The following is an 18,837-nucleotide window of genomic DNA, read 5'->3' as shown; positions in this document are numbered from 1 at the left end:
AGTTTTCAGTTGGGTGGGGTATAGCTCAGTGATAGAGCACCTGTTTAGCATGCATGAGGTCCTGGGTTCAATCCCCAATACCTCCATTAACAAGAAAAAAGGAAAAAAATACATTAGAAAAAAAAAAGAGTTTTCAGAACTTATGATGCTATTTTTAGGATCGTTCAGTTAGTTGAGTCTTTATTGTAGTTTGAAATTGAGGTTTTGCCACTCATCTTTTGAAATTGATACGTCTTATTCGATCTGGCCAGACAGTAGCAGAATCAAGAGGAAATAAGCTTTGTCTTTGTTTTTGACTTGTCATACATTTCTGTTATTCCCTCCCTGTCCCCCTTGTACACACGTCAAGTACTACGTGCCGAGATTCATGGACATGGTTCCCTTTTCTTAAGGAGTCAGTAGACTATAACAGATACGTAAATACAAGGATTATTTTACAGTATGATGAATTCTTTAATGCAAGTTACACCAGTCATTTGGTTTAACATTTCCTCACTCTCCTGTTCCTTGACACCAGATGCTTGAATTTTAGATACACTGGGGTCAGCAATGATGGCCCACACACGCTGAGTGCTTTTTACATTTTTAAATGGATGGAAAGAAATCAAAAGAATAATTTCATGGCACAGAGAAATTACATGAAATTTAAATTTTAGTCTCCATAAATAGTTTTTATTGGATCACAGTCACACTCATTTATTTGCATGTTCGCCATGGCTACTTTGATGCCACCACAGAGTAGAGTAGACAGCAAGAGACTATATGGCCGGCAAAGCTTAGACTACTTACTGCCTTTTTATGGAAAAGGTTTGTCAACCCTTCTTTCAGGTACTCTGCCCCCCGCCCCCCACCCTGAAATTGCTGAGGGTAAATCATTGAGTGAACATTTACTGAGTTCCAGCTATTTGCCAGGCCCGGTGCTAGGCCCACTGGAAACAGGAATAAACATGACGGACATGTCTTTGCCTTCATAGAGCTCGCAGTCTATGGAAATAAGCCAAAATAAGTTAGATTACGAAAAGTGCGATTGAAGAACCATGAACACCATGAGAGAAAATAGATCAGAGAGGCGTTGTTTTAGATGCGGAGTCTGAGACTCTTAAGAGGAAGAACAAGAACAGTCTGTAAAGGAGCATGAACGTGGGACACACACACGGACATGCACACGCACACACGCAAGAACGGCAGCTGTTGTGATCCGGAGGTGTTCTAGCCACCAGTCTTCCTCTAGTTGTCTTCTGTCTTTGGAAATGGTACCATTAGCTATTTAGTGGTTGAAGCTAAAATCTCATGGTATATTTTTCTCACTTTTCCTCACATTCTTTCCCTTCTCCTTTCAGTTCGTCTGGGAGATCTTTTGAGTGTACCTCCAAAACAACTCAGTTTCTAATTCTTTCTAATTCTGTTACCAGTCTAGACCAAGCCCCCCTCATCTTTCCCCTAAACTCTTGTGATCACTTGATTGTCTCCCTACCTCTGTTTTTCTGTCCTACTCATCACTGTCTATTCTCCAACCAAGACCTACAAGGATCATGTAAGAACTTAAGTCAGATTATATAATTTCTTTGTGAAAAATCTTATTTATCATCCTGTATTGTGTAATAGAATCTATAGGAATTGTTAACCTGTGAATCACCTCTAAAGAATCTATATTGCTTTTTAAATAAGCTGGTTATATAAAAGACAAGACAAATAAGAGAAACTCTAGCAACCAGGTCATTATAGCTAAGGTAAAATATAAATATATATATATATATATATATATTTTTTTTTTTAATACATATTTTCTGATTTTAGGTTGACATGAACTGTATTGGGAGGGAGCACATGAATTACTCTATAGAAAGTTATGTTGCTATATTTCACAGGCTTCTGAGGCTTTGGTTGAACATTTAAGGGGCTTTTAGTGACATTATCAAGTACATTACTGCATCACTTCCCACCATCGAGTTCACTGACTGTGACTAAGGCGCTCATAGTAACAAATGAGGATCTCTTCCAGGTGGTAAAATGAGGCTCCAAAGTGTCAACTGAGCTCTGTTCGCTGTTGAACTAAATGTCAGTGCATAGAACAGCGTGGCTGCTCAGAGTCCTTGCAGATTGGATTTAAGAGCTATTTAGAAAAAAATGCCTTTATGAACACTTAGCTAGAAGATGTTACTGATTTATAAAGATAATATTCTTGCTCATGTTTATATTCTTTCTTATCCCCCAAAGGATTCTGGGACTTGAGCAATATTTTAGCAATATTGTATCAGGAAAGTTGGAGTTCTCTGATATCCAAACTCTTAAGTGGACAAAAGACTAAAAACCGATTTTCTAACTAGTGCTAGCACAATACTAGACTGTGCTTTGTTGAACTGAGAGCTAAGCCCCAGATAGTTGGCATCAGAGAATTAGGGAAATCAGGGTAGGGCTGAGATTAGCCAGCTGCTTGAGGGGTTGTGCCAGTGGCTGGCAGCCTCAATGAACACTCCATTGCATTGTTGCTTCTGCTCTTTGTCATGAATGAAAGGTGTATAACAGATGTTGGTTCAAGGGAAGTGAAGCCAAAAAGGAAAGAGGAAGAAAGAATTGAAGATAGCTCTGCTCTAGATGAGCTCCAGTCTCCTGGTTGGAATGCCCGGCATCTCAGTGTAGTTAATTATAGACAAGGTGCCAGCTCTGCTGTGGAGTGGCCTTCCTCAGGAGTCAGTAAGGCTTCCTGCAACTGTTGGACCAAATAGTCTTGGCAGGGTTGAGGTGGTCGAGCCTCTGGATGAACTTCTCCTACAGCTCTGATTCTTTCACCATCAGAGTAGGTTAATTTTTATAACAAGGACCCTGGGACCCAGAGAGGTGGAGTAGCTTGCTCAGGGTCACTAGCAATTAGGCCACCCTTGGGGGAGCTTGGCCCTATCAAGCAGAAGTCTTCATTTCTAAAATAAGCTGCCTTGTGGGGTGTGCCAGTCTGTCTCCCTGTTACCATCAGTGCTTTTGCACAATGAGAGTGATCATTTGTCAAGGATGTTGCTAAGAAGATTCTTGCAAAAGTATTCAATGACTCTTACAACTTTAAATTCTATGATTCTAGCTCTGGTTTCATTGGTTTAATAAAGTGGTTTCTTTGGTTCTCTTGCTAGCTCTCTAGCTCCTTGTAGAAATGGGTCTTTTAAAGCATTTTTTCTACACTTTCTATTTAAAATAACAGTTAGCCTTGCATGTCAGGTACTTCACAGTGTACCATGTATATCATTCATTTGGAGTATTAGTTCACTAGCTAATAGCCCACAGGTTTAGTTACATACAAAGTGGTAATTTGGTGAAATATCATTGCTGTTCCTCACTAAACCAAAAGCTCTAGAAAGCTGCTTGTCGCAGAAGACCCTCATCTTCCCAGCTGTCAGCCTGACTGATATTTTAATTTTTCTGCCCTGTAGAAAACTTCAGTCTTTTATCCAATAGATAAATGAGTGAACCCCTCAGGAAATGCAGCAGAATGTTTCTCTTTGCCAGTGCAATAAATGCAGAAGCTAATAAATGTCTACTTCCATCAGGAGGAGGCGTGTAATGAGTAAATGATGAGAAAAAGAATTCCAGGAAACAAATGATCCATCCAATCTAAGATGACAAACAATTTCTTAATAACTTGTCCTCTGGTTGGAGAGAGGGCTTTCACCAGGCAAAGAGAATGCCTGTTGAAACGAAGCCCAGCACAAGGCCATTTACACCTGGCTGCCGATGGACTCCGTCTGGTTACATTTGGGTCACACTGAGCGGTAAGCTGCCGTTCAGACTCAGCCTGGGTATGGCTGAGTTTCTCTGCTTGGTAATTTCTGTGAATGTGTGCATTTCAGGGCCTAATTCACATTATTTACCCCGGATTACATTTATAGTTCACATTTGTTTTTTTAATAAAGACCTTTTTTAAAAGTAAAGATCCAGTCTCTTTCCCTTGAGATGTGTTCAGATCATAGGAGTTTCACAAGAACTTCTTTCCTGTGGAGTAAATATGCTGTTCTTTAAAGCACTTTTGTGGACCTCACCTTCTCTTAACCCCTCTCTGAAGGGCAGGGTCTGCCCTTATGGAAACCAGCAGAATGCAGCATGCTTTGCCCTGGTGGATGACTGCATTCTTGCTCATCTTATTTGGAAGGACTTGCACTAGGCAGAAGGCACAGTGTGACTAACATGGAGTAAACGAGATAGGCTTTGGAAGGAGAGTTAACAATCCACATTGAAGATGTGAGAGAGACTCCGTGCCAGACCGAAAAATCATCTGATGAGATGCATTTTATTATCACCCTTTTGTGGGATCTTTCTAAGAACATTTCTCAGAAAAGTCATGTGGAAAAGATTGGCTAACAAATACCAGCAGTTTTCAGAGACAGATTTTCATGAATATTTCTAGAAGAAGACTATCAAATTTGCTTACTGGGTCTTCCATAATTATCTTTTCTTCCTCATTTCATTCCCCTCCCCCGCCACTGTTTTTTTTTTTAAATAATAATACAAATAAGACATTCTGATATGTTTTAGTACCACGTGAATGAATGTACTTTCTGCAGTTGAGGAGTGAAACTTTTAAGTAGTAGTAGGGTTTCGGGGCATAACGCAGGGAAACGTTAATGAGTCATCAGATAAAAGCTGGTCAGAGAGATACTGCCGGGCCTTTGGTGACTTGGCAGCATTTGAAATGTGCCTTAGGTATTCAGGAATCCTGCATTGTACTTTCTGTAGGAGAGCCATTATACCTGAAAGCTAAGACTTTTCAATGTGCCTCTATTCACATGCATATTTCTATGCCAAATCTTTCCAAAGGCCTTTCCTTTGAAATACAAAAAGATAAACATGTCTTTGAAATGGATAGGTGATCCCTTTGCCACTTTTGAAATCTTTCTCCATTTCATATCTGAGATTTTTTAACCCTTAAATTAAGACTGACTTTTCTGTTTACCTGAGTAGCTTTATATGCATTGCCAGCACTTGAGAGAACCATTGTCACAGTTATTATCAACATCTGAGTTTGGGCACAAAATTGATGAAAGGAAATTAAAACGAGATAGATGTTCCATCTGCATTGGATCTTATTTTGTTTGGGTATTGCAGTTCATTATATGACTGTTCAAAAAGGATGATACCTCCGTGGTCAAAGAAAACCATGAATTTGTCGAGTACTTACAGAGTACCATCTGTTGCTTTGTATTGAAGACACTACAGTATTTTAAAATCTCAAGATCCAAGGCCTTACAACCCTGGTTTTGGAGCATCACACCTGGGCTGATTTGGTTATAGCACTTCCTATCTGTGGGACAATAAGCAAATGTGTAACGGTGGTTAAGCATACCTTTTCTGAAAGGTAAAATGAAGGCAGTAGCCTCTAACTTTACTTCCTTCTTGACTGGTTTTCATCACATAATCAATTGAGTTACATGGTTGCTTCCTAATTGTATTTGCTGTCGGGGAATCCAAGTCTCCACCAGCCTCCCAGCAGTTTTAACTCTTGCTCTGATGGAATTGTGTTCTTTTTTGTAAACAGGGAATCCCTAGGGCCTCTGTTCTTCCCAGGGATTTTTTCCCTTATGAATATCACTTCCCTGCAGAGTGTAAGCACTGCAGTCACATAACTCCTTTTTTAAAATTTTATATTTTTTTAGATATTCCCTTCAGCTACTAATACCTTGCTCTTAGGAGATGGTTGTCAGTAAATATTTCAGTGAGTGAAAGGTGAACATTGACCCGCTTAACAAATGGCAGAAGAATTTCAGATACACCAGGAATAAATAGGATTTCAACCATCATAATTTAAAATAGATTCCCCACCTTTAAAATTAATCCATACTGTCTCATCTGTTTTGGCCTTGTGAGTGGATGCATTTGTAGCTTGTGAAGATGCTAGGTTTTTGTTTTTGTTTTTGTTTTTGTTTTTGTTTTTGTCTCGGAGGAGAGCTGATTCGGTTTGGAACATTTTAAGAAACGGCTATGTAACTGTCCTTATTCTAAAATCTGTTCACCAAGGACTAAACCTTAAAGGAATTTAAATATTTCTTCTCTTCTTTTCCTTCTTCAAGAGGGAAAAACAAAGCCCCAAGACAACTCCTATTCTTCTGTTGTATGGGTCATCTGTTATTCATTTTAGCTGTCCTCTGTGACAACTTGAATATTTAAGTTGTTTTTCATTTTTCAATATTGTAAACTCTGATGAAAAATTTTTTTACTTAGTTTTTATACACACCCATGATTATTTCAGGTATTTCTAGAAGTGAAACCAAGTGAAAGGCATTTGAGACCTGTTGCTGTAAATTGTACAGTTTATACTCTCAGTAGCAAATTATGAGGAGCCCATTTCCTCATATACTTAACTAAAGAAAACAGCCAGTCTGATAAGGGTACAATGAAGTGATTTTACCAATCTTTGTCTCACAAATTTTTCTATAACCTATCAAATGCTGCTTTCAGGGAAGTGTATGTGCCAGGTAGCTGAGCCCTAGACCTTTATCAACCAGGAGATGTTGAAGAATGGCATTGTCTCTCTGGTGAAAGTTTTAAATAATGAAAGTAATAAAATTATTTTTAAAATTTTGGCATTGCTATGTTTTACATAGTTTCTCTCCTAGACCTTTGGGAGTGCACAATGCCAGGGGCAAGAGTAAATCCACACAGGAGAAACTGTCATGGATGGCAATTTCATGCCCCTTACCCGCCCTGCGCCACCGAGGCCCTATTGAATAGAGGTGTTCAGTGGATGCATTACAAGAATGAGCATCCTACCCTGAATGAGTGCGTCTCAAAGGTGACACAACAGGAACTGTCAAAGCATTGTGCTGATTATGTTTTGAAGCCTGGGAATGCTTTGCTGAATCAACATCTTTAGAGCACCCCTCATTAAGGCTTTGAGCTCATCACTCTGCTGAGGTCAGTCAGAATTTTTCATCTTGGAGAGGTGTGCACAGTCTGGGATTCTGAGCTTAGCTGGAGTGCTGTCCCCTTGTGTGAGCTGCTTATTTTCTGTAGTGTTGGAAAGGTACTACCTTCGAATAGATTTGATTCAATTTGTGGCGGGTGCTGAGGAGCGAAGAAACCAACTATATTTAATGTCTGTGAAAGAGTTCAAAGGTTTGCTCAGTTTTCAGGAAAGTTTTTCTTAAGTAGATGTTCTGGCTTGGAATGAGTTACTGGTGTTGGCCTCTGTTATATTTTAAAAACTCAGGTTCTAGGCAGAAGTGGGAAGAAGGCAAACTTGGTCTTGGCTTCTCCATTCTCTTCTGTCAGGATCCCTTCCTTCCCTGACCTCTCTCCTTCCTCCCAGGATTCATTTGTTACCCTCCACACTTATCTTTTGCCTTGGAAAGCCTTAGTTTTGCTCCCACCTGTTAGGAAGTTAATGGACAATAAGCTAAATAAAGGGTAATAAATGGGTTAGCTTAGAGTTTCTCAACCTGGAAGCCAAGGAAATAACCTCAGGTCTTCTAATTTCTATGAGAATCTTTAAAATTTGTTTTCTGTTCTATGATTTCTATGTTTATTTCTATGATTAATATATTTTCAGTCAGTAGGATGGACCTTACACATTTGAGGAATGCTGGGTTGGATGACCGAACTTACTACCTCCTGTGGCATTGTACATTGTGACATGCAGCTCTTGGAGGCAGAAGGGACTACAAAACTGAAGGCAGTTGTCTCTGTGTTAACGCAGGAGATTAGTTGTTTATGTATCTCACCCTCATCCCTGGGCCTGGCCCATACTAGTTCTTCAGTAAGCTCTTTTGAACGACTGAATTTTAGATTGGCCTAAGTTGGTCAGAGGGCTGGAAAAGAAGGTGAAATGGCTAAGAAAGACCATCCAGGGGAGCATCTGTTGTAAATCCTTCAGATTATTAGTATAAAATTGTGGACGATAAAGAACTAAACAGTTCATGATAAGCTTATGTCTACCTGCTTCTCCACAGTAAGGATTATTGTTGACCGCTTTCCTTGTAGCACATGGGTTTCAAGAGGACACCATGTGCACGAATGCACACCCATGTGTATGCTGAGCAAGGGCAGGAGTGTTTGTGAGTTAGGTTTATAGAGTTCTTTGCATGGAAGATGACCTGAGACCAGCTCAGGTAAGGTGGATGCAAGCTTGAGCCACGCTGGCAATACAGACGTGATGCTTTGTGGATGGAGCCGTCCGTAGGTGTGCTCTTAGATGTGTGTGTGGTGTCACCTCGTTGAGCACTGTGCAAGTCACACTCATGACCTGGAGAACAACTGTGTCACATTACACAGCCATCCAGAACGAGAGCTTCCTGTGCTGGTAACACGCAGTAATTTAAGAGTTTATACTGTGTGTCTTGCGAGACATCATGGTGAATTCTCCTGTTAACCGTCCTGATGACTGTGAAGTTGCTCTGTCTCACCACTGCAGAAAACCAATGAGGCGCAGCTGTGTCAAGAGCGGAACGGTCTGAGGTGTGTAATACAGAGTCTGATCAGCGAGTGTAGGAGGGTGGCTGCTTTTCTACTTCAGGTAGAAGAGCTACAAACAACTGAAAGATTTAAGACCTTTTATTGACATTATAGACAAGAAACCTGAGAAAAATGAATACTTTATAATTAGAGAAAATGGGGACGCTCCATGTAAGCAGCGTTAATGGGAGCTGTGGGTGGGAGAGGGTCAGGCAGTCACTCTCCCAGTAATGTCCAGGGAAGTTGCCTTTCTTGCATGATACCAGTTTAGGTGTGATGCCTGTTGCAAACTGAGGCATAATTAGTTTTCTTACAAAAATGATGAGCCCACAGTAAGAACTTAACTTGCTACCAAAAGCTATTAAATAAGAAGGAAAAGTATCTCCTTCTCAGGTCCCCTTTCCAGGATTGTTTTCATAGGTTTTTCATACTACTTGGACCTCTTTCTGTCCATGTCAGTACAAGTAGTAGATCTCCCTTACTTATAAAGAAGTTAGGATAAACTGTTACAAATGGAGAGAGTTCTGATAAGCTTGAATTGTCTGGAAAAGGAAACAGAAACACAACCACCTTAAGAACTAAATATGAAGGATAGTTAGGTACTTCCAGAAATACAGGGCTTTAGACACTCATTAGAAAAGCTACTTCCTGGAAATAAAGATCACATTATATGTGGTCTTATCATCACTGTGATTATTAATTATGCATTTATTTGTGTGATTTGTAAATTTATGTCTGCTCCAGTACGCCATAAGCTCCGTGAAATTAGGGCCAAGTGTCTTGTTTGCTCACCATTACACTCCAAATTCCTGGCCTCGAATCTGGCACAGACCTTCAGTATTTGTAGAATGAAGAAATGAGCAAATAATAGGAAACTCAGAGTGCCAAAATAGTGTTTGGTACAGATATTTATTTGAATTGCCCAGGTGAAGAAACCAAGGCGTGCAATAATATAACTAATATGTAACTAATATTGCTTGTGTAGTGGCAAGGCTGTCAATGAATCTAGGATTCCTGTTCTAATTAGAAAACTAAATCAAGAAAAAAAAAAAACCCTCAGACTGTAATTAGTGAAGTTCTACAGTGCCTGAAATAAAACTAGAAATGCCAGAAAAAGCTCTGAACAGCTCTGTTTCTTTATGTGAGAAATAGTAAAGATGGAGTGAAAGGGTAATTGCAAAAGCAGTTTATTAATTTTGCCAAGGTACCCAGGAGACAATGGGATTTTCATGAAATGTGTCTTCTTAGAGGTGGTAAGGCTTGTTGCTAGAGTTAAACATAGCTTTAAAAAATTTTAATTCTTCCTGTTTTTATGTTGGAAAAGGAGAGAGGCAGAAGGAAACAGATTTCTGACAAGTGGAAGCAGAGCATTTACTGCAAAGGAAAAAGATACTCCTGCTGGCTCGTTGCATTTGACTTTGGCTTTTTGTGCATCTCATGAATAATTTTAACAATGTATCAAGGCATAAGGAAGGTCTACCCCTCATTCATTTGACTTCGTATAGCATAAAAATGGAATAGCTTTAATTAGGAAGTTTATTTTTTCTTATTTAATGAAAGTCTAGAAGTAAGCAGTCCAGGGCTGGCATGGTGGCTTTGGTGTCTTCAGAGCTCCAGGGACCTAATGTTTCACTTCTGCATCCTAGCACAGGGTTTCCCTCTTTAAGTTCCACGATGGCTACTGGAGCTCTGGCCATCACGTTTATATGGCAACCTAGAAGAAAGAGAAGGGGCAAAGGGCTAAAAAGATTCCCTGCCAGCTGAGGTCAGTTCTCTTTAAGCAGCCGTCCTGGAAGTCCCACCTAACAATTCAGTTTATGGCTCAGCCTAAGCAGAAGCAAGCTGGGAATTTTAGTCTGGTTGACCATATATCCACCTTAAAACGGGGGTTATCTGAGGAGAGAGGAGAGAGGGGAGATGTTGGGATAAGCCATGGCTGATAGTCTTTTCCACAGGGACTCATCAGTTGTCTTTACTGCAGAACTTAGTAGGGTTTTTGATTTGTTATAAACTGCTAAATTAGTAATTTATTATTGATCACTAGTGACACGGATCTGAAAAAGTAGGGCCAAGAAAAATTAAGATATACTAATAGGTGTGCACAAATGGTTATAAGCAGATATTTAAGGATACTCAGGGTAAGTACCTAGGCTTTTGAGTTTATTGCTTACATAAAACAAAGCATTACTCACTATTTGAAAGATGGAGATGAAGTTTGAATCCATCTGCTTGATGATCATTCTTCAGGTTTGTACGTAGTTGTGTAGGTAAATTAATGGTGATCCAGGCTCTCATGGATTGGCTGGGGAGCCAAGTGTTGTTGGCAGGAGTAGTATTGTGAGTGAGAACCTCTGTCTTCCACAAGGAAAAGCCAGGCTCTGTGCCAAGTACTGAAGTTATACTGTCCCACTGACACAATCACCCTGAAAGATAAAGTCCTCATTTTGTGTGTTAAAAAGTGAGACTCAGTTTAAATAACCCAAACCATTCCTTGATGTACCTTTTAGAAACAGTACACTGAATCTGATATACCATGCATCTGGACCAGTCTTGGCAATTTGCAAGCTATTTAAATATTACCTTTGATTTTCCTGTCTTGTAGACAGAATTCTCCTGAGCCCCAGAAGGTTAGAGGGAAGGGAAGGTGTAACAGGAGAGAGTCCAGGAACAGTGGAGTCCAGGCCATGGGTCTGCGGAGTGCCGATAACGGAAGGTTCTTCAAGATGCCAGCTACTCAATTCAAGGACCTCTCCCCGCACTGAGAATTATCAAATCCTTCCCACTGCTCTTCTGCCCACCTATAACAGACTGTAGCATGTACAGGAACCCAGGGAAGGCAAAACTCAATATGCTCTCTGACAGAAGGTTTGTCCGGAGAAATACTGAAACTGCTTGATCGACTAAACTTGGATCATTAGTGATTAAAATAAAGTTCTTTAGCTCTCAGTGTTGTTGTGGTAAAGCAAAGTCAGGCTTTTTGATTCTGTGTAATTCTGTAAAAAGACAGGATGTTTGAGTAAGTATGAACTCTTTTTGGCCACGTAATGCCATTCAATAAATGAGTCTCAGGGTTTCTGTGCCTGGAATTATATCCAAACTACATTTGCAGCATTAAAGTGTGTCCTCACATATTTAACTCTTTATTGGAGGAAGCATACTTACCTGCATCTAGCTGATCACATATTGTAACATAGTTCCTGGGTGAGTGTAATAACAAAAAGTGTAAGTCAGTCTTGAATCCAGCTACTTAATAGTACGAATGCTCTTATTGATATCGTCGGTAGGAAGGCTTATATTGGTGTTTGTACACACTAGACCTTGTGTTTGGATGGGTTATAGAGGGATGGAGACTGGCAGTTGTTAGCGGTAATTATAGGTGAGCTTAGAAAGAGAGATCCACACCTTCAGTCAGTCTGCTCACATCCAAGGTCAGACTTGTTCCTTCTCCCATTCACTCTTGTAAACATAAGCAGAGTTGCCACCAACTTTGGACAGTGCAGGGGAGTTTATCTCTGAGAAATAGTGTCAGGCCACCAGAATTTAAATTGTCCCTTAGGATTGTGTATTATGTAGCATTTTGTAAAAGAACTGACAAAAGCTATTAAACAAATTTTTCTTGTAACCTTTTTTGATTTGTTCTTTTCTTATATGATACAGGTATGATCATATTAGTTATAATAGAACAGATATAAGATTCAGAACCTGAGAAAATATTGCAAGAATACTGTGTGCATGTTTTCTTTTGATCTAATTTAGAACTTGAAAAGATGCTTCTCAAATCTAGCAATAGTGTGTGTCTGTGCGTGTGCATTTTAAAATATACTTTTAAAGGGAGACTCTGAAAATGGAAAATGGCAGTACATCACATTCAAAAACTTGGGCCATGGCCAGCCCAAAGAGACTTGGGAATGATGCCCACTCTTGTTGACTCCCGTTTCCTTCCTACACTGTCTTAAAAACTTTGTTCTTGGGTTTCAGAATACCAGATGGGTAAATCCCCCCCTCCCCACACCTCAAATTAGAACTTCAAGGGAGATTGGAAAGAAATCTTAGAATACTTGCATCTAAAAATCAACCACTCTGTTTTGTGTATGCTTTTGTGCTGTCACTTCAGCTTTCTGTGGCAGGTATGATTAACCAGCTCAATAAACACTGATCCCAAACTCCATCCTTCTTTTTCTTTCCTCTAGAAGAAGAAAACAGAATCACTCAATTTCCCAGCCTCTTTTGCAGCCGGCGTTGTGGATGATATATCATTCTGGCCAAAGAGATGTGAGCGGAAGTCTCTGGAGAGGCCTTCTCTTCTCGTATTTACCTTCCTCAGATCATGGGCATGACAGCTGGGGGGTAATAGCTATCTTGAGACCTTGAGGACAAAAGCCAAATGGTAAGGGTGGCTGAGAAAGGAATATGGAAAAGGCCTAGTTATTTGATGATGCCCTTGGTACCTCCATGAGCCCTGGGTTTCCAACATCTGGACTTCTTATTATGTGAGAAAACTCCTTCCCTCACTCATTTAACTATGGTTTGTAGCTTAAACTATTATTGTACTGTTATTGTAGTTGAACACAAGCCTCAGCAATATCCATTCTTTCTTTCCTTCTTACCTGGCATAGCAGACTGAAGTGTTTGTCCATGTGTGGGAGACACATTATAAATGCAGTACTGTACCCTCTGCGTGTCATATTATTCCATTTACTTTAGACTTGTCTCTGTCCCATTCTGTTCAAATAAGAGCAAAAGTTTGGAATGCAGTTTAGAATTAATAATATCACTCTAACGTTTCAGTAAGTTTTGTGTTTCACATAAACTGAGTGCTTTAATAAGTGGAACAGGATGCCTGCTTTGGGGGAACTTATGGGCTAGAGACAACATGTAAACGTGTATTGCTGGTACATGGCAAATGCTTTGATAAAAGACTGGTACTAGAAGAACACAGAAAGGGCGTGAATCAGTTAGATGGTACTATATAAGAAACCATGCCAAACTTACTGGCTTAAAGCAACCACTGTTTATTTACCTCATGATTCTGCAGGCAGGTCACCGATTTGGGCTGCTCTCAGCTGGGCAGTTCTTCTGGTCTTGGCTGGGCTCACTCATGCTGAGGTGGCTGAGGTTTGGCTGATACTGGATGGCCTCAGCTGGGAAGACTTGTAGACTCCTCCATCGGGCTGGCTTGGGCTTACTGACGTGGCACCTGGGCAGGACTCCAAGAGAGTCCTAGGTTTGGAACTGACGCTGCATCTCTTCTGTTACATTCTGTTGGCCAGAGCAGGTCACAAGCACAGCTCAGATTGAAGGGGTGGGGAAATAGACTCCACTCTTCCATGGTGAGAGAAGCTGCAAGGTGTCACCAAAGGACGTGAATATAAGAAAGGAGTAAAGAGTTGTGCCCATTTTTGCAATATACCACAGGGCTCTGAGGAAACCTGGGGGAAGTCAGCAATGATTTTCTTAGAAGATTTTATCTCAAAATTTTAAAATTCAAGATAATAGCATGCTCTTTTTTATTAGCACTTAATAAAAAGTGATACCATCAGTCATCATCAGTTCTAGAATCATTTTCCAGTGTCGTCAATTTTTACTCCCTTCTTATCTTTTGAGTGTTAGTTTTAAAAATAACCCGTAAGATAATGTTGCTCTGAGATGGGAAAAGTTGCATCTCAAAAAGTGCAGGATTTGAAATAGTGTTTGGATTTCATATAGAGAAATCCCTAATTAAAGGCGATTTTGGTCTGTCATGTTGACCCATATTTGAGGGGTTCCACGAGGAAATCAGTTTGGGAATCATCATGAATGGTGTTCCTCATTTTGGAGATTTTACAGTGCACAGTAAGAATTAAAGCCCTGGAATGCCCTGGCATTAAAGTACTTTGCTATTTAATTTAGTTAATTGGATTTCATTGGAAAAGGTCAAAAGTTATTGGTTTGATTTTTATGTGGGGTAGTTAGTGTCACTGTATATATACATATATATGTGTGTGTGTATGTATGTACATATACATATACACACATATATAATTGCTTTGTGTATGGCCATATGTATGTACATATGTATGTAAATATATATCTTTATATATATGTATCCACCTTTGGAAGTAGGAATGTGGATGTTACTTGAAGCACAGACCACACAGGTCTTAAGATTTGGTTATTTGAAGATGGTCAGACAAAAATACAATTGATGTAAGCATGTACTACTACAAATGGTAAAGTTGTTTAACCAAATAACAACAAACTTAGTTATAAGGATGACATTAAAGTAACAGTAATTTACAATTGGTAAACAAAAATAGTAGTGTATACAACCTATGACCATCTCAAAACAACACAGAAAACAAAAGTGATGCTTCTGAAAATTATGATACTTCCACTGCCCGTGAATACCAGGTCGGAGGAGAAACACTGCAGCGTCATTGGTAGGTGATGTGTGAAACCAGAGCTCTTGGACAGTTTGGGGTCCACCAACAACTTGAGGACAGTACTAACAGAATGCCTTAATTTGGAACACCTTTGTACAAATTATAGGTATATTCAGTTGTGGAAAGTAGTTTTGCTGTAATTCTTCAAAAACACTGATTTATTTTTCACTTTGAATGGCAAGCTAAATAGTATATTTTTATTATCTTTTTGTTGTTCTAGAAACCCAGTAGTGTCCAAACTTAGTGTGTGTTCAGAATCACTGAGTTGCTTGCTAAGACTCGCAGCTTCTGGGTCCCACCCCCAGAGGTTCAGGGTGTGGCCCAGGAGTCTGCAGTTTAACACGCTCTGGTGGCTCCATAGTGGGTGATCCCCACTCCTTTACTCAAGGGCTGACAAAGTAGAAGGGCAGGAGTTGGGGCGACGTCCTGAAAACCCCCAAAGCTTCATCTGAAACCACTCACTGCTTCTCCTTTTTTCAAGTCCTTGCAGTAGCCCGTCTGCCTCATCCTCCCGAGAGCAGTCAGTCACCTCTTCACAGTGATGAAGGTGGGCCTGTGGTAGCAGGAGGGAGGTGTGCAGGAGTCCGGGCACTCCCAATTTTTGATAGCGAATGGGGAGGAGAGTTCACTTTGCCTGACTTAGGTCTGTCCCTCCGCAACTCCTTGTCTACCCCCTGTTCTATGTTTCATCGTCAGACTGTAGGGAATTTATACTTTCCTAAGAATAGCTACCCACTCTTTGAAGATTTTTGTTTTTGAAGGCTTTTCTGTGAGGCTCCAGTTTTCCTTATTGAGGAAGAGAGTAAATGAAGATTGACATTATGTCAGTACGGTCTAAATAGGCAGTAACATCATTTAAGAACTAATACACCATTAGAACACTACAGAAATCTTTGCTGCAGACAAGTCTCACAGTGGATGGAAAAAAGAAAAAAACTGACAGCAGAACTTTAAGGAGAAACAGGGTATTTGCATGATCTCAAAGTATCTCCTGCAAGATATTAATAACATCAGGAAAAATAGTAACTTTGCTATGGAGAAACCCTGTAGGCAACCACCTTAATCAAGTGGTCAAGATCCACAGCACCAGTAAAAAGATCTGTCAGTGTAGGGGTGTAGCCCCTGATGTGATGTGTGGAGAAGGCATGTCACTTCTGTGGTGTCCTTCTCTATAATGCTGATAATGTCAGTCTAATCACGAGGAAACATCAGACAGGCCCAAATTGCACACCTTTCTACAGAACATCCGACCAGTGTTCTTCAGGAGTGTCGAGGTCATAAAAGTGAGGCAAGACTGAGGAACTGTCAGAGATGAGAGGAGACTGAGGAGCTGGGCCAGCTAAATTCAACATGAGATCTGAGATTAGGTCCTGGAATAGGAGAAGAACAAAAACTGGAGAAACACAAATAAAATCTATAATCCAGTTGCTGCTAGTTGCTAGTATTATAACATTGTTAACTTACTAGTTTTGGTAATTGTACTATGATTATATAGGGTGTTGATGTGAGGGGAAGCTGAGTGAAGTATACACAGGAACCTTCCATTTTTGTCCCCTTTCCGTAAGTCTGAAATGATTACATAATAAAAAGTCGGCGGGGGGATGGTGGTACGTTTGTTTAGTAATGTGTAACTTAGCATTCAAGAATGTATCTCCCTCAGCCAGCCTCCTCACCGTGTTTCCCCCTTACATACTTTCAGGTTCCAGCCACACTGAATCATTTGTTGTTGATTAGCTCCTTTGGGGAACGAGGAAGGGTGATACAATTTTTGTATGTGCTACAAAATATTTATAACCAGTGTAACAATGGGCTGTGTACTCGCACCTCATTTTATAAAATATGACAATGCAGTGCAGCCCCAGCCCCCCTTACCTTCCTTTATGGCATTCAGCCCCCATCCCCTTTGACCACCCATACATAACTGCCACCACTTACAGATAATCAATAGAATTTGCTGTTTACTGACCCTGTTTCGTTATTTTGCATTGTTCAAAACTAACATAAGTTGCCTTCTTCGGTGTCATATCTGTAGCTTGCTTTTTTTTAACCCCGCATGTATGTCTAATTCATTCCTTTTTGTCACTGTGTAGATTTCCACTTTATGAATAGCCAGTATGTATTTATCCTTTCTCCTGCTGGCAGACATATTGGGAATATTTTGCTTTGTTTAGTTTTTTTTAATTTGTTTTGCTTTTTAATGATTGTTCATTTTTAAAAGTATTTTCTGAGGCCGAAAGAGATCTCTACTCCTTCTGAATTCCAGGAACATTATCCACCACTTTTAGCTTAGCATTTGTGACCTTCCATCATAATTATTTTCTTGTTCTCCTGCATCAGATGGAAAGCTTCTTGAGGATCTGATTCCCCAAGATAGACATTGTTGGGTAATAAGGATTTAATTTTGTTGAATGAGTAAATACTTGGATGAATTAAACACTGCCTACATACAGATGTTGGGTATTTTATTTCCTTAGTTGTTTTATGGTGTTGCCTCTTGGGGACTTTGTTAGAAAGGTTTATGCATTGTCAGAAACTGGTCACTGCATTAGAAATATGGAGCATAAATAAAGCCTAAAACTTAAAAAAAATTATATACTAGATTTGCAGGCAGTGCAGGTACAGGGTTTTTGTGTGTGTGTGTTTAACATCGAAGGAGAAAGTGGCAAAATCAGGGATAACTTGATCTGCATTTGGCATTACAAAACGGAAGGGAGCTCACTAATTTATATTATGGCAGAACTCTTGCTTTTGTGCATCATTCTTATTCAGAAGTTAATATTCAGTCTTGGTAATTTTGGATTTGTACCCAGAATGGAATTGCCCAAATTAGTTCTTTTCCTTCAAAATTATTTTATTTGGATGTTAATCTTACTCTACAGAAACGCTGAACAGGTTTCACAGCTCTCTTGCCCATCTTATTTGATTTCCACAGCAGCTTTGGCAGAGGTAAGCAGGGCTAGTGTCATCCATATTTTACAGACTAGGAACATGGGAACGGAATCTGGGGGAGGTTGGAGGACTTGCTCAGGGTCACAGAACAGAACCAGAAAACGGATCTTTCAGTCTCGTCCTGGCTCTGTCCAGACATTACAGTTTCAGTGCTTAAAATAAGCAAAAATATTACTCAAGACATTATTGTTTTGCCAGCATTTTAATAGATGATGCAGTAACATAATGCCCACTTGACAGCTCATCGTAGTAATGTGGGGAGTTTCTCATCAGTGTTAGTGGTACATTAGTAACTGCCTTTTTGGCTGACCTCTTTGTTAGAAGAGTTCAAAGAAAAGCTGAAACCAAACATTGGGAAAGAGCATGTTGTGACTGGTGTGTATTTTAAAGGAAAGAAAAACCTGGTAAGTGGAACTGATAGGAGAGAGTGGCACAACCTAAAGTTAAAATATCTGAGAAGACAGATGGCTTTTGGATAGCTTGAGACCTACAGATGAACGAAAACCTCTTGGCATATAGTTTGGTGCAGTTGATCACTCACGTTGTGATTTTAAAAAATGTAGAAGCAGTACACTTAGAATATTGTCTTCATGTCAGAAATGCACCTTTGTGCTTGAAAATCATAAAAAATTACAATCGATCCTTACAACTGTTCTGTTCATCTTTATTGATCAGGTGCAAGAAAGATAAATCGCAGCCCAAATAAGATTATAGTAAATGTTAGCATCGTAGGGGACTCTAGGTTGATAGAGAGCCATTCATCATCTCAAATGGTGACTTGTCCGTTGCTCCAGCCATCCCGAGTCTGCTGTCTAATCACATACCTATTGATTTTATCCGCATCCCACAAGCCTGGATGTGACTGTCATTGGGTAACCCAGATTGTTAAATGCAAAGGGGTCACTGGTGTGAAGAGGATTTCATTTTCATTTTCTCACCAACCAACAATGATCTATTAAAAAATAAACTGTCCCAATTCATGCATGGTGAACCTGAGTGATTAGAGAACGGAGAGGCACAATAGACCACCGTATTG

General features: G+C 39.9%; 1 protein-coding gene across 9 annotated transcripts in view; it reads left to right on the top strand.

Moving 5' to 3' along the window:
- The window catches only part of CHCHD3 (coiled-coil-helix-coiled-coil-helix domain containing 3), a 257,884-nt gene that overhangs the window by 184,764 nt on the left and 54,283 nt on the right, over nt 1-18,837 (top strand). The gene's annotated exons all lie outside the window — the stretch shown is intronic.

This window comes from Camelus ferus, chromosome 7 (assembly GCF_009834535.1).
Source record: "Camelus ferus isolate YT-003-E chromosome 7, BCGSAC_Cfer_1.0, whole genome shotgun sequence".
NCBI classification, from domain to species: Eukaryota; Metazoa; Chordata; class Mammalia; order Artiodactyla; family Camelidae; genus Camelus; species Camelus ferus.
This window is presented reverse-complemented; position numbering and strand designations above follow the sequence as displayed.